The 14,177-nt window shown below is 35.8% G+C and overlaps 1 protein-coding gene across 4 annotated transcripts in view; it reads left to right on the forward strand.

The window, feature by feature from the left end:
- Positions 1 to 14,177, forward strand: part of LOC120767652 (calcium/calmodulin-dependent 3',5'-cyclic nucleotide phosphodiesterase 1) — a 175,884-nt gene that overhangs the window by 55,640 nt on the left and 106,067 nt on the right. Inside the window, exon 1 of one of the 4 annotated variants that reach the window (XM_040093822.1) lies at positions 4,991 to 5,469. The exons of 1 other annotated variant lie outside the window; for it this stretch is intronic. The gene's annotated coding sequence lies outside the window, so the exon portion shown is untranslated. Of the gene's footprint in view, positions 1 to 4,990; positions 5,470 to 14,177 lie in introns of those variants that run through there. 2 more of the 4 variants (XM_040093824.1, XM_040093825.1) reach the window with 2 other exon arrangements.

The raw sequence follows: 14,177 nt of genomic DNA on the forward strand, positions 1-14,177 counted from the left end.
ATGCAATGAGAAGGTTGCCTCTTTCGTATTTATAGTTCAACCAGTGTGAAATTTCCACTAATTGATATTTGTTACTTCAGATGCATTTAATTAATGAACAAAGGTATGTTTGCCGTCATCATATTCGCTCTCTTCGCTCGACTGAAACGAAAGCGTCACTTCAGAACGAGTGGCGAATTATGTGGCGTCGAGAACATACAAATAATGAAGACACTTGTATACACAAATGTTGAGGCGATATATACTATATATATGTACGAGTATGCTTTGTTGTTGAAAGGCTCGATAAGCTCAGACGTATTTTGCAAATCTTCATTCAATATACATTGAAGCGCACAATGGCACAAATGGATGCGGAAAGCTCTAAACGGAATAAGCGAGTGTGTGTAAACAAACAGAGGATTTAGTGGCACTTTTGAAAAGATTTGTATATTGGTGAAATACTCGCACGGAAGTTGTAGAAATCGAATTATAAATACGTAATAACAGCCTAATCTTCAGAGTGCTGATATATATGTATAATCGCAACATACACACTTTGAGGGCTTAGTTCATTAGAATATTTATTCACTTGAATGAGTTTCAGCTATTAGACAGGCCGAGGTTGCATGCTTCGTATAAGAGGTGTACCGTTATTTGAGTCGAGCGAAAATAAAAAGATTAAGGGGTAACATAGATTTCCCCGGGGGTAAAAACAGCCTTTTTTGAACAATTTTTTTTCATATAAAAATTAAATATTTTATTAGAATTCAAACATACACTATTAATAGTGAAATTCTGAAATTTTTGGAAAAAAATATTTTAAGCTCGGCCATTGCGGTGACCCCTCGGAAAAAAGATGCACTCGCGTTGGCAGATTAAATCCTAACAGAATCAATTAAAGTGAAATATACTTGTTTTAGCTAAAACCTTAACTTGCATAGAACTTGGACGAAGGAAAAAAATTAAAATTGGATTTTTGACAGACATTTTTTGCAAAAAATAAAATAAAATTTCAGTGAAAATTTCGCAACATTCTTTTTTCAAATAGCTGTTATTGAAAAAAATCCTTCGGCCAAGCCTTTAAGAATTGCACCTCAAAGATTCTCCATGAAGATCAGTTTAGTAGTTCTTGAAACATCTTGCCAACCGACCTCAAAAACACTGTTTCGAGAAAAACGCGTTTAAAGACGGCGCACTTAGCCTAACTAGCCTCAGGCGCACAAGTTCTTAGGGCAATTCAAACAAAATACATATTCAGCAATATTGAAGTTTGTGCCAAAGATAGTATATACAATGTTGACATATGAATTAGTTCCAACTTTTGACTATGAACCCCGCCATTCTCTAGATCACATATGATATTTCACAATTTAGTTAAGCAACTTGAACCAACTTTTGTTGAAAAAATTCTCGAGATAATCTCTTAATAGTTTTAAAATAGACTCAATAAATCTGAAACGATCCCAACAGGCTGTTTCAATCAATTATTTATATTTATATGTTGAAACCGAATTCACTGCTTTCGTGACACTCTCCCAGAAATGGAAGAAATTGATTTTTATTTTCGTTAGCTTTGATATAAACAAATAATTTCAGTCGCCACTCAAATTCACCTTATCGTCTTCTCAAGATTAGCATATCCTAATGCGACTAGACACCAACGAAGCTAATTCCCAGAAACCCAAAAACAAAAATCACAGATTACCTTAACCTTTACGCACTTTAATAGGAATACCTCATATCTAATTCATTCGTTTTCGTTTCTTTGTTCTCTTACAGGTAAGCAATTAGACTGCATATTTTTGCGATGACTTTCACTGATTGGTTTTCACGCATTCCATCTTTGATGTTGAGTAAAAGAAATACCAAATATACTAACCGATACCGAAACACACGGGAGAAAAGTATAAGAAAATCCTCAAGGTAAGTCGCCATATGCTCCCCAGCAAAGGCAAGGGATCAAATAGACTTTGTGATGTATGTTATGGTATGGTTGAATGTATTCACCTTAAGCTTTGGAAGCAACATCCGCACACTTATCATCTATACTATCAAGGCGAAGTTTTCTGTTTGTGTTTGGTGCTTATCCTGGCAATAATTCTATGAAGAACCTTGTGTATATTTTTAGCTCAACAAAATCAAGCAACCTGTTGCCCGTGCCTTTATGACCGAGATACTGTTAATACGAGAATGCTCTCTTTTGCTAACAGCGCAGTGTTTGGCTTGTGTGCCTAAAGGCAGACCAAGCATTGAGCAGTTCTCTTTCTCCATTTTCGTGTGTGAGAACTCTGTGAATGTGAGAAGTGAGTAACTAAAACTCCATTTAGCGGAAATGGGATTTTTAACATATGGCAGATAATTATTTAGTTGGTATGCCAGGCAAAAATTATTACAAAAGCAGGGACAATTCTTCAAATAGCTAAGTGTACCGAAATGCAGCTGAGCTTTAAGCTTTCGGGGTTAAAAATAATTTTTATGAGCATAATTTTTATTAACAGCGATTGGTGGTCATTGTGGTAATGTATGGGAATTCAGATATTTCATATCAAACAATAACATTAACATTAAATAGATATAATGGGTCTACCAACAAGAACGGCGTGATGTTCAAATGAAATAAAACACTAAAAACGAGTTATTTTCTTTTTTTTGCTAATAGATGCCACTTATGACTTGTAGGAAATGTAGCCCAAAAGGCCACCACTGCCCAGTTTACATATCTCAAACTCTTTACGCCAATTTTTGTTGACTCGGTGGTGCATTTCGTCTGTAGTGCGCTGAATGTTGACTTCGAACTTCTCGGGCGGCACTGGTTGATTGGTGCAAATCTTTGACTTAACGTGCCTCAGAGAAAATAATCTAAAAGCATTAAATCCTACTTTCTTTGCGGTTGTTTGGCTGTATCATTGGAAAAACGCCCGTCAATCGACTTATAATGCTCGCTATTGATAGTGATGGCATTTCCTGCCACATTTCGAAAGAAATAAGGCCCGAGAATCCCGTCATACCACAATCGGTACCAACCGGTAATTTTTTGGGGATGCAATTGTCTTCCTGAACCACACGAGGATTTGACTAACCCGAATAGCGACAATTTTGTTTCTTGGCGAAACCATTAAGCAAGAAATGAACCTAATCTGAAAAGACGATTTCTCGTTGAACAAGAATTTCAAAAGTTTTCGAAAAGTGTGAATTTGCGTAATAACCTTGAAAAATTTCCAAAGAGGAATGTGACACGATGAATAGGCAAGCTTTACTGAATACACCGACAAAATTTGACATAAATCCGTAAACAAACATGGCCGCCACTAGCTGTCAAATTACGTCATCCGTATTGGTAGATGCTGTATTTCCACTTATGCTTCCCGACATTTGACATTACATTTAACTAACGTAATGTCTATTTAACTCTTAACTGCCAGAGCTTTAAGTTTTTCTCGTTAAACTTGACAAATAAGACGCCTATCTGCAGATGGCAAACTGTACACCTGAGCTTTAAGTTTTAGAGAATAAAAATTATTATCATACACATTCTGTAAAGAAAAGCTTTACGGCCAAAGCTGTCGTCTTACGTTGCTCATTCATAATCTAAAGCGAAAAAGTTTCATGGAAGCTTTTAAAAATACCGGGAAATTAACAAAGCCATATGTATATAAGTATCTGTAACCGCTTTTTCTACAATATATGAGCAACCCCAAGCGAGCTCCGAGAAGACGCCTTATACTTTTGACAAACAAAAGCAATGAAAAGTCACACGGTGTGAACAACAAACACATAAATATTTTACTGTTCAGTACGTATTTATTCTTTATTGCATATACCCTACCTAAAAGGGGGGAGAAATCAACTTTTTATGAACACGCGCAAAACGAACGCGCCTCTTTTGCAGAACCTATCACTTTTGCGTTGTTTTTACTCTCCATAAGTATTGGTAGTGAGTATACAGACAAACCTATGTGGATATTTACAGTAAGGTGCTTCGAGGCTTCGTTTGTGATTTTAAAAGTTTTATGAGCTTTATTTTATTTTTAGAATGCTTGATGAACTGAAATCCATAAGAAGAGGGCAATTTGTTTATCTTATACCTTCTTAAGCCCCCTGGCGTATATACATAGCTTGAATCATTATTAATATCATATATTTGCATTACCGCTTTCAGGCTGAAAGAAACATAAATATAAACTACCAAATCACAAACAAACCTTAAAGAAACAAAGCGCACATACGAGCACATCTCTGATGCTTTATTTGTAGATAAATTATCTGCAGACATGCCAATGTGTTCGGCGTTTATGTTGACGCATCTCACAGCGTTTTATTGACTCTCCTAACAAACGCGAGACAGCACGGACAGTGGTAGATTTTCAATAGAGAGCGCTGCCTGTGTTAGCGCTCATCAATGCCGGCCAGCTAACTGACAGCATCTCTCACGATTGTGGGTGCTCCAATGACATTGTGAACATGTCGCTGACGCCAATTGAAGTTTTGTTGTTTGTCACAGACTGGTGGTCAGGTCTAACTACATGGCACATACTTATTATAACAGTAATTATTTATTTAAATATTAATACCATTAGATTACGAAAAGCGCCAGGCAGCTTTCTGTGGCACCCTTTCCAAGCATAACTTGCAGGTGGTTCCTCTAACAGTGCTACTCCCGCTTTGCTCCTGTGCGCAGTGTTTTGTGTGCTCCGCTGCGCGCTCACCATCAGCTGTTGTTGACAGGCCATCCACTTCTCCGCCCTGTCACCCGTCGCGCCCATATACAGCCATTGGTTTTGGCTTATTGGCAGCCCCTCTCTATGCAATGTGTAGCGCCATCGCTCTATTTATCACTGTTGTTGCGGCCGCCGCTCAGCGCTGCTCTGCTTTTTGCTGTGCGCCGTCGCCGTCGCTGTCTTCGGCTCTGACCGCTGTGATGCGACTGCGATTTTCGCCAAATGCCAACTCCGAAAATCCAGTTTATCCCAAGAAGGCAGCATGTACGGACGTTGTAGCACAAGCAGCTCGTACAACGCGTTGTTTTGGTCATAAAAATCGCGCCGCGCCGCGCCGCTTCGTATTGTTATCAGCATTGCTTCAGCTACACACCCATATATACTTACATACAAATTTACTACGTCGTAAAGGTGTTCGCCACACAGCTGTTGTTTTCGGTGTAATATAAATGAAATGTGTGCAATTTTTGGCATTTACCAGTGAGCGTGTGTGTGTGTGTGCGGTGTACGCGAAGCACGCGCCAACAGCATCAACAATCAGTGCTCACACACTTGTGGCACCAAACAAACCAAACTGCGCGCTGAGCGCCAAACATTGAACAAAAGCTGCGCCCGTAGCTCTGAGCCCAAACGCGCTTACACCTGGACCCGGGTCGGTCAGACGTTGAACGGACGCTTTCGGTTGCGCTTTTCGGCGCGTCGGTACAAAAGGCTCATTGCGTCGCACTTTCGTGGTAGAGCAAACGCTCTTGTATGGTACAAGCCAACGGTAATTGAAATAAAGTTGATAGTCTAAAGTATTTCTAACGGGAAAATATGCGAAAAAAATATTGTGCAATAAAATTGGCTACTAAAGCATAGCATTAAACTTAGCAATAATAAAAGCCAACACAATAAACAACACAATTTTATGGCCAACAAATCGCAGGCTTATATGTATTATCCTCATCCTCAACGAAAATAAAAATTGTGTGTGTGTGAACAATGAAAACTGATTTAGAAAATAACAACAACTAAATGTAAATAAAGCAGCAAAAAAAGCTTAGTTGGTGTATAGAACGCTACGAGGTGACAGCGGTAAAGAGCTAAAGCAAAAACAAAAAAAAAACAAAAACAAAAAAATAATAATATTTATTCAAAAATAATGGCGTAAATGTTAATAAATATATATGTGAAGTGCAAAAATACTTTAAAAAGTCGTGAATCTGCTTGTTAATAAAAAAGTAGTTTTCAGCGAAACAATAAACAAGTCTTGCTAGTGAGAATTTATGAATAACTAAACAGTTGTCGTTAATTTGTCAAAGCGAATTAATTAACGAAAGGAAAACGGTGATTGTAAATCGTAAAAATAGTTAATTAACACCCTAATATATGCAACATCTCGAATAAATATTATTTTTTAGCAAAGCTGTGTGCCAATTCGCTTATATAAATAAACAAGTAATTACGAAATACACAAATTTTTTGAGTGCTTCTTTTTCATAACCGTTAAGTTTTTCAATTTTGTAACGCATGTTTTCGGTACTAAAACCGCTACACAACTTCTTCCTTCCCGTCTTCCTGCCAAGCCTTCACTTTACTCGTGCTTTACAGTTTGCATATGCTAAAAATTTTCTACGTTTCTAGCAAATTGCAAACTTTAGGGGTGTTCTTAGTTTCCCAAAAACCTAAACGTGCGACACACCTGACTATATTCATTGTGATCTATCAATTTGTTTTTATAAAAGCCTTTTTGCACCCCTAGAAATCTCACACCGACAATTTATTTCGCGATAACTGTAACTCTCATACTAAAATACTGTTATCTCAAACACTCTCGTGTATTAACGCAAAATCTGTCGCAAAAATCACTGTTCAAAACAGGAGGCACCCCATATGGGTTCATGGGAATGTGCTGACACATGTGTGTGTGTGTGAGTAAGTATTTATTTTGAGCGCACTAAAGTTTTATGTGTTTGCATTTCAATCAATTTTCAAACAAAAGTTTTGCCGCAAACACACCTTGCATTTATTACGCCCCGCTGTGGGCGTTGCTCTTGGGCGCACCGATAAGTCAACTCCGTTGTTTATCTTTCATTCGGCAAAAGTTTTCAATTGTTAATACCATAAATTTTGTTTTATTCGCTTGCAATCATCGCCTTTAAGTGGTCTCATCACTTTTTCCTTGCAAAAATTAAAATGTTGATTTTAAGAATTCCCTCGCATGCATGATGAACTAATCTGTGAAATATTAAGTATGTAGGATTTATGTGAGAATTTCAATTGGCTTCTGGCTAAATAAAGTGGCGCATAAAAAGCTAGAGAAAAAACATTAATTGTTGAGCAACTTGTGTATGCATTCAGCAAAGTTCTAGAGTTAAAAAAATTAGAAAAAAATTTTTAACATAAACAATTATATGTATCTTAAAAAAAATTAGAAAAAATATTACATACTATTATTTTTATTATATTAATTTTTTTTTGTAATTTTGTTGGTAACTATAATTCGATTTTTATAATTGACACATAAGTGGAAATCACTTGAGTTAAGTTGATTGATCAAGTGCCTCAGACACTCTGTAACTTGCTGCGCACAATGGTGCAAACAGGGTTAATATTGATATCTGCTTGTGAGAAAATGGAGATCGAAAGCTTTTATTGGGTTGTCTAAAGCGAGTCTAAAGGAAGATGGACATGAAAGTAATTGAAATAGTATTCTGTGGTGAACACTCATATGCCCGTCTTTTCATTCAAAATATAGACATTTAAAATATTATTGTGATATAAAGGGGGTTTTCTAGTCTAGAGACATGAGTTCCAATCAGTTTTTGACTTTATTTATTATCATTAAAAAAATACAGCAAAAAATTAAAATTTTCTAAAAATTGACAGTTAATATAGTGAGTCATTACTCCTACCAATTTGAAACCAAAGAAAAAACCAAAAAAATAATTTAGAACAATATCGTAATGTCTGGAACTACGGAAAAGTTGTAAAAAAAATTTTTTCAAGAAATGGTGACTGACTGAAAAAACAACAAAATTTCTGCCACTTTTTTTTGACTGCTTAGAATTTTTTTTAAAGTAGTAGAACTAAGATTCAGCAATACGGATAGTTTTAGCCATAAACAAGTCTATAAAGAAAACTCTCTAAGAATTTTACGTAAACTGAGAAATCGTGGCCATTGTTGTTTTTACCAATTTCAAACCAAAAAAAAAGTCATCTAGTCATTATGGCATGAAATGGTGACTGACTGAAAAAAATTCTGACTTTTTGCCTTTTTGACTGTTAAGAATTATTTAAAATACTAGAAATTGAAATTTGGCAGTCTGGATAGTTCTAGACGTAGATAAGTCTACAAAGAAGACTCTCTAAGAATTTCAGGTAAATCTGATAAATCGTGGGCATTGCTTTGAAACTACAGTTTTGAGAAAAACGCGTTTAAATTTTCAATTTCGGTCGAAGCTGTTTGGATGTTGGGTCAGTAAAAACCTATATATGTGAAACATTTTAAATCTGAATTATGAAAAATCATCTTGTAGACATATTCTTGAATAGATACATTTTTATAACAAAAAAAATCGATTTTTTCTTATTTCTAAACTAGAATACCCCCTTAAATAATTAATTATGCTTAACGTATGATTGATTTGGCTGGATAATATTTTGAAAATATTGCGTCATTGCGACGCCATTTCCGGTGACCCCTCAGAAAAAAGATTCGCCCGCGTTGGCAGGATAACTCCTTACAGGGTCATTTAAATGAAAAAAGTGCGTGTTTTAGTTAAACCATTAACTTAGAACTTGGGTGAAGTAAAAAAACTGAAAATTGAATTTTTGACAGACATTTTTACAAAAAAAAAAAAATTTTTTTAAATAGTTGTAATCGAAACAAAAAAGTTCTTCGTCTAAGTCTTTGAGAATTGTATCTCAAAGACCTGTGTAAAATTTCATGAAGATCGGTTGAGTAGTTCTCGAGAAGTCTAGCCAACCGACTTCAAAAACATAGTTTTGAGGCTAGCTAGCCTCGAGCGCACAAGTTCTCAAAGCTTTGGCTACGAAACTATTACTCGGATCAACTTGAAAATTTAGGGCAATATTTTAGAGATGTTGTAGAATTTAATAAGACAAAAAAAATCGATTTTTTGAAACGCGTAAATAACATTCGACGCATTTATATTTATCGGCACTTTATGTATTAGCACAAATGTAACCAGTTGATTACAGAGAAATGCATACATACAGCATTACACGTTGTTGCATTATTGTAATTGATTCCAAAAACTCAATACCAAAACCGCAAGATGGAAGATTTAAGCATTAAAGTAGAGGAATCATCAAATTTGTGTTGACAATTAACGAACAATTATCAACCATAACTTTTCAATGCTTTATAGAACAGCTCAAGTGCTTTCAAAGGATTTTCGCATAATTCCCAAATCGATGGCATGTCAACACATGTTCCATCATTGAGCCGTTAGCGTTGCCGAAAATGCGTGAAAGGAGAAATACGCCGAAACTTTTCCAATTAAAGCCGAATTAGCTTTGTGGTTATAGGAGGCTTAATGAGAAGTTAGGCTATAGCCAATCATAGTATTACAGTTAAGCATAACACGTTGTAAAAAACATGAGGGTGCGTATGAGCAACTCTTGTATGCAAGCGTGTGTAAATACACACCACATATCCATGCATATGTTTTTGTCTGTCATTAGAGGCGTCTGAAAATTCATGCAAATATACATAACTGTGTATATATGTACATATGTATAGCTGGCATATATGCAGATATTTATTATGCGATTTGTATTGGTGTATTTACTAATTCATTATTTCAATGGTGTTGCAAATCACAACCGCGATAAGGTATACCGTTATCTTTTGGGCAAACGCTGAAGTCAATATGTTCACACATTTTCATGTAAACATATGTACATACCTCAAACCAGATTGCTAAGAAGGACTAATGGTAAAGTGAGTGGTATATCATACAACTTAGTCAGCTGACTAGTTAAGAATGAACCAGTTTGGTACTAGTTGAAATTTATTTTTTTAGGAAAAATTTTACTCTCGATATTAAAATGTTTTTCCTGATAGCTGTAGCTTAGCCGAAGTTAATTGGCCTAAGATTTTTATAAAACTGAGGTTCACCGGACTAGTTCAATTGCCATTAGACTAATTATTAATCAGTTCCTATATTTCACTGCAAAAGTTCCATGCTCCGCTTACCGCCTTACCACTGAAATCGAAAGCTTTTATTGTACGTGCCTATATGCTTATGTAATTGGTCCAATAGACCACTACATAACGCTGTATTTGCTTGGAAAACATATTCCCGTAAATATATGTGCATAATTTCAGCCTTTGCGTAAAAAAAAACACAATCGTTATCGTTTTATTGTTCTTGTCGGCATTTGGGCTGCCACATTGACTTATCAGAGCCGCCACGTTTTTCCTACTTTTTTGAATATTTTATTTTTCTTTTGCACTAATTCGTCTAAAGGCTTAGCAAGGCGTATGTGTATGTGTGTGAACACGCAAATGTGGACGGACATCGATTATCCATTATTAAATATGCAGTGAATGGAGATAAATTTTATGGCTAGTTGCGGTCTGAGATTTGTTGTTGCTTTTTGTAATATTTCTTTCTTGCCATTGCGGTATTAGTGAAATATGCTCGCATATGTTTGTTTTTATTATTGTTATTTGACGGCAGTACGGACAAATAGAATGTATATACTAATAAATTGGACAAACATTTGCCCAAATGAATATAAGCAAATATTATATATGTATGTACGTATGTATGTATGTGCAAAGAATCGCTTACATATACCTAGCATATATAGATATCTGTGTATATAGTATATATAAATTAAATACACGCCTGTTTATTCGGACTAAGCAGGTGCGTAGGTGTAAAATAAAAGTGTATCTGTGTGATTATATACATATGTATGTAGTTACTTTCATTCACCATTGTGTAATCAGAGCAACAGCTGTTATATTATTTTGGATCAATTTGAGTTTTCCTTGCCTTTTCCAGCCATTTCAAATGCTCGGATTTTTTTATGTTTTTTTTTTGTTTTTTTAATGAATATTAATAAAAGTTTTGATCCCGGAAAACAAGCGTCTCTGCGCCTTCAATTTCAACCAATCATCGAATTTAGATCGCTCAGATCCGTGGATACCGCATTTTGAACTTGAAAATATTTTCGAGTATCGGTAAACCAGGCAACGACTTGTGTTTTTTTGAAATATATTAAAAAAAACTCTCGTTCAGTTTCTTTCGCGTTAAAAATGCATAGTATTATCTCTGATACCAAATACCGCTGAGTAACGTATCTGCATAACCCCTTAGCTCTATATATCCTTAGTAATTGCTAAACTAGCCCACCGCAATAAAAACACACCTTTAAATTTATGCTTCCCAAGCGTCCGATTACGCAGCCCTTTCATAGAATATACATATATGTAGATATATATATGTAGGTAATAAAGTCTCTTAAACATATGGCAGTTAATATACATATGCATATACACCGTTATATGCAAAAACAAGCACCATATGCAGTGCAAGTCCACCGCTTATTCGCTCGCAACTATTGATTTGAGGAATATGTCCGTTTATTAACTGCGGCGTGTGCGTAGTACAAACGTCTACTTCCGCCTTTCAATTTTTCCAAATAATTAACTCGCTCGCAATTGAGTGTTTCCCGAGCGCAAATAAACACATTTTCTTTGTGCCTCACACCCACCAGCAGCGGCGGCTTTCTATCGATCCGCAAGTCAGCTTATTAGTTATGCGTTTTGATTGTGTGATTTCTTGTTTTGTTTATCGGCCAAGTGTTTATCCACCAGCTGCGCGCCGCTTGCCGCACTTAATGGCGCTACGGCAAAGACTCTCCATTTCGTTCAGTTCATTGCCTGTTGGCCTCTATGGTGCTGACTCTTCCTCTTTTATATAAATAAATCGCTGCCCTGCCTTGTGTTTGGCGGTGTGAGAGCGTATTAGATCAAAGCGAGTTGCTCTCGGCTTTGCTCGTGTGTGGTGTGCTTATGCGCGGCATATTGACAGATGAGATATTTTGTGAAGATATTTATTTGAGCAAATCGGTTCTTTGAAATATATACATACATATGTGTGTGCTGTTTATTTGTGCCTTGGCGTTAATATGTATTTTAGTTGGAAATTAAATGTCTCAAGGTGAAATGGTTATAAGTGGCGCGAGCAACTAAATTGGGAGAGGTAAATTATTGAATGATATCAAGTACATTTATTTTATTTCCGAAATATTAAGAGATGAGCAGGGCAATTGAATAATTAAATAATAGTTTAAATATCATATATTTTTTATCATTACCCATTTCATTCTCTCAACTATAAATAGTTTACTTTGACTGTAAATGCTTTGATGTTGCTAAGGTGGAAGCTTTCGTTGCCGAAATCATTGATTTCCAATCATTTTTGTACTTTGTATACTATATTTGTCATTGGACTTTTATCGAAACCACTTATTATACCCTAAACAGGTTATATTGATATTGACAACTTCTTTGTGATACCCACAGGAAACGTCAGAGACCCTTTAAGTATATTAATAAATGATCAGTGTGACGAACTGAGTAGATTTAGCCATGCCCGTTGGTATGTCCGTCCGACCGTCAGTTTTTGAGATATTGGCCTACAATTTTGTACCCGTCTTTTTTTAACCAAAAAGCCGCTCATTTATCGAAACCATATAGCTTTCATACAAACTGAACGACCGGAATCAATTGCTTGTATGGAAAACTTTTTCATTTGATAAAATATCTTCACCACATTTGGAATGGTTTATTGCCTAAGACAACGGTGGAATCTCCCAAGAAATTGCTCAGATCGGATTACTATAGCATATAGCTGCCATACAAACTTCTCGATCAACGTTCTTGTGAATAATATTTTATATTTGTGAAGGATATTAGCTTCAGAGTAACCGAAGTAAAACTTTTTCTTAATTTTTGTTGCTTTTTACGGGGTTCCATTTGCGGCCAATTTTGGATTCCAGCTTTTATAAACGAATTAATTATTTCGAAACGAGTTTTAGGGAAATACTTCCATAAAACATACGTCTTCATTGCTAATTGAATGCATTCGGATTACTAGAGACTTGAGCGCATAAAAGTACTAAGTCGGGCTAGAGACTTTTGTAAAACATATACCAAACCAATTTTTGGTGGAAATGCACACTTGGACTTACTCTATATAACAAGAATATCCAGTTATCTCTGACTCTATTACAGGCATTTCCGTCCAAAATACAATAATTAAGTCGATTCGGATATTCACAGGCGACAATCAAGCTCAATCAGTTCTGAGCAGAAGCAAATCCAAAATTTACAAATATATATACATATATTTGATTATAAGTACACCTCCGGCAGCTTAAGCAAATGAAGCTAAGTGCAAACAAACGTGTGAGTGTGTGCGCGTTGTAACGGTTGATCAATGGATGACCAATGCATTATTTGCACAGTTGCATCTCGAAAAGCAACACATCTACAAGCTGAGCTGTCGATTAGTCAAACACGTAGGCACATACACACATGATATATACTTTACTACAATTACTGTCTCACGGATAACTTTATGTGTGATTCCACACTCTTACCCCTCTGCCGATTTACACTGAAACAAATCCATCTGATTGCAAATTGGAAAATATGGCTGATTTGAGTTGAGTGTCAAGCTATCCGGTTACTAATTCAATTTTAAGTGTCAAAGCAGATACTGCGCGCATTGAGCCTTCAATAAAAGTAATGGTTCATCAAGTGTGAGAAGGTGTAGTATATGTGAGATGGTTTAACGGAGCAAGTACAATAGCAAATCTAAAATTTGAATTAATTATGCCTAAATTATGTCTTAATATAGGGCAGTCGAAAAAGTCTTGTCGTATTTCTTATCACACTTCAACTTATTTTTTTTTATTTATTTATAATTTATATATAGACATAATTTTGGTAAGCAATTACCATGACATGGTATTTAAATTATTCCACAATCAAACTTTCAATCAAAAATTACCTTGAGTACCTCTTTAAAAGATGCTTACGCAGTCTATGCCAACAGCATGGACAAGCCCGCAAAATATTTAGAAAGGCAAAGCGTCGTTCCAAAACCTGCGGGAAATCCTAATTTCGTGCTAACTCAAATCCCCCGAGAGCTTTGCTAGAATTTTGACTAACTGCCCCAGCCATTCAAGCTATTTTGAGCTGCAGTATAAAATCATTATAAATCATCCCGAAGTGGGCAAAGGCATATTAAATTTTTGTACGTGTTAAGTGGCCGATAATATTCCACTACTGACTGAGCAGCAATTGTCTGCGGTGTGTATATACACAACCGCCTCTACATATCGACAAATAATATTTTTTTAAATGCTTGTAGTTGCTCGCCGCTGCCGACCGGTCCGCCGCTGGCTGTGCTTTAGAATATATGAAAATATAATCAGATTTTTTTC

The sequence above is a fragment of the Bactrocera tryoni genome, chromosome 2, assembly GCF_016617805.1.
Source record: "Bactrocera tryoni isolate S06 chromosome 2, CSIRO_BtryS06_freeze2, whole genome shotgun sequence".
NCBI classification, from domain to species: Eukaryota; Metazoa; Arthropoda; class Insecta; order Diptera; family Tephritidae; genus Bactrocera; species Bactrocera tryoni.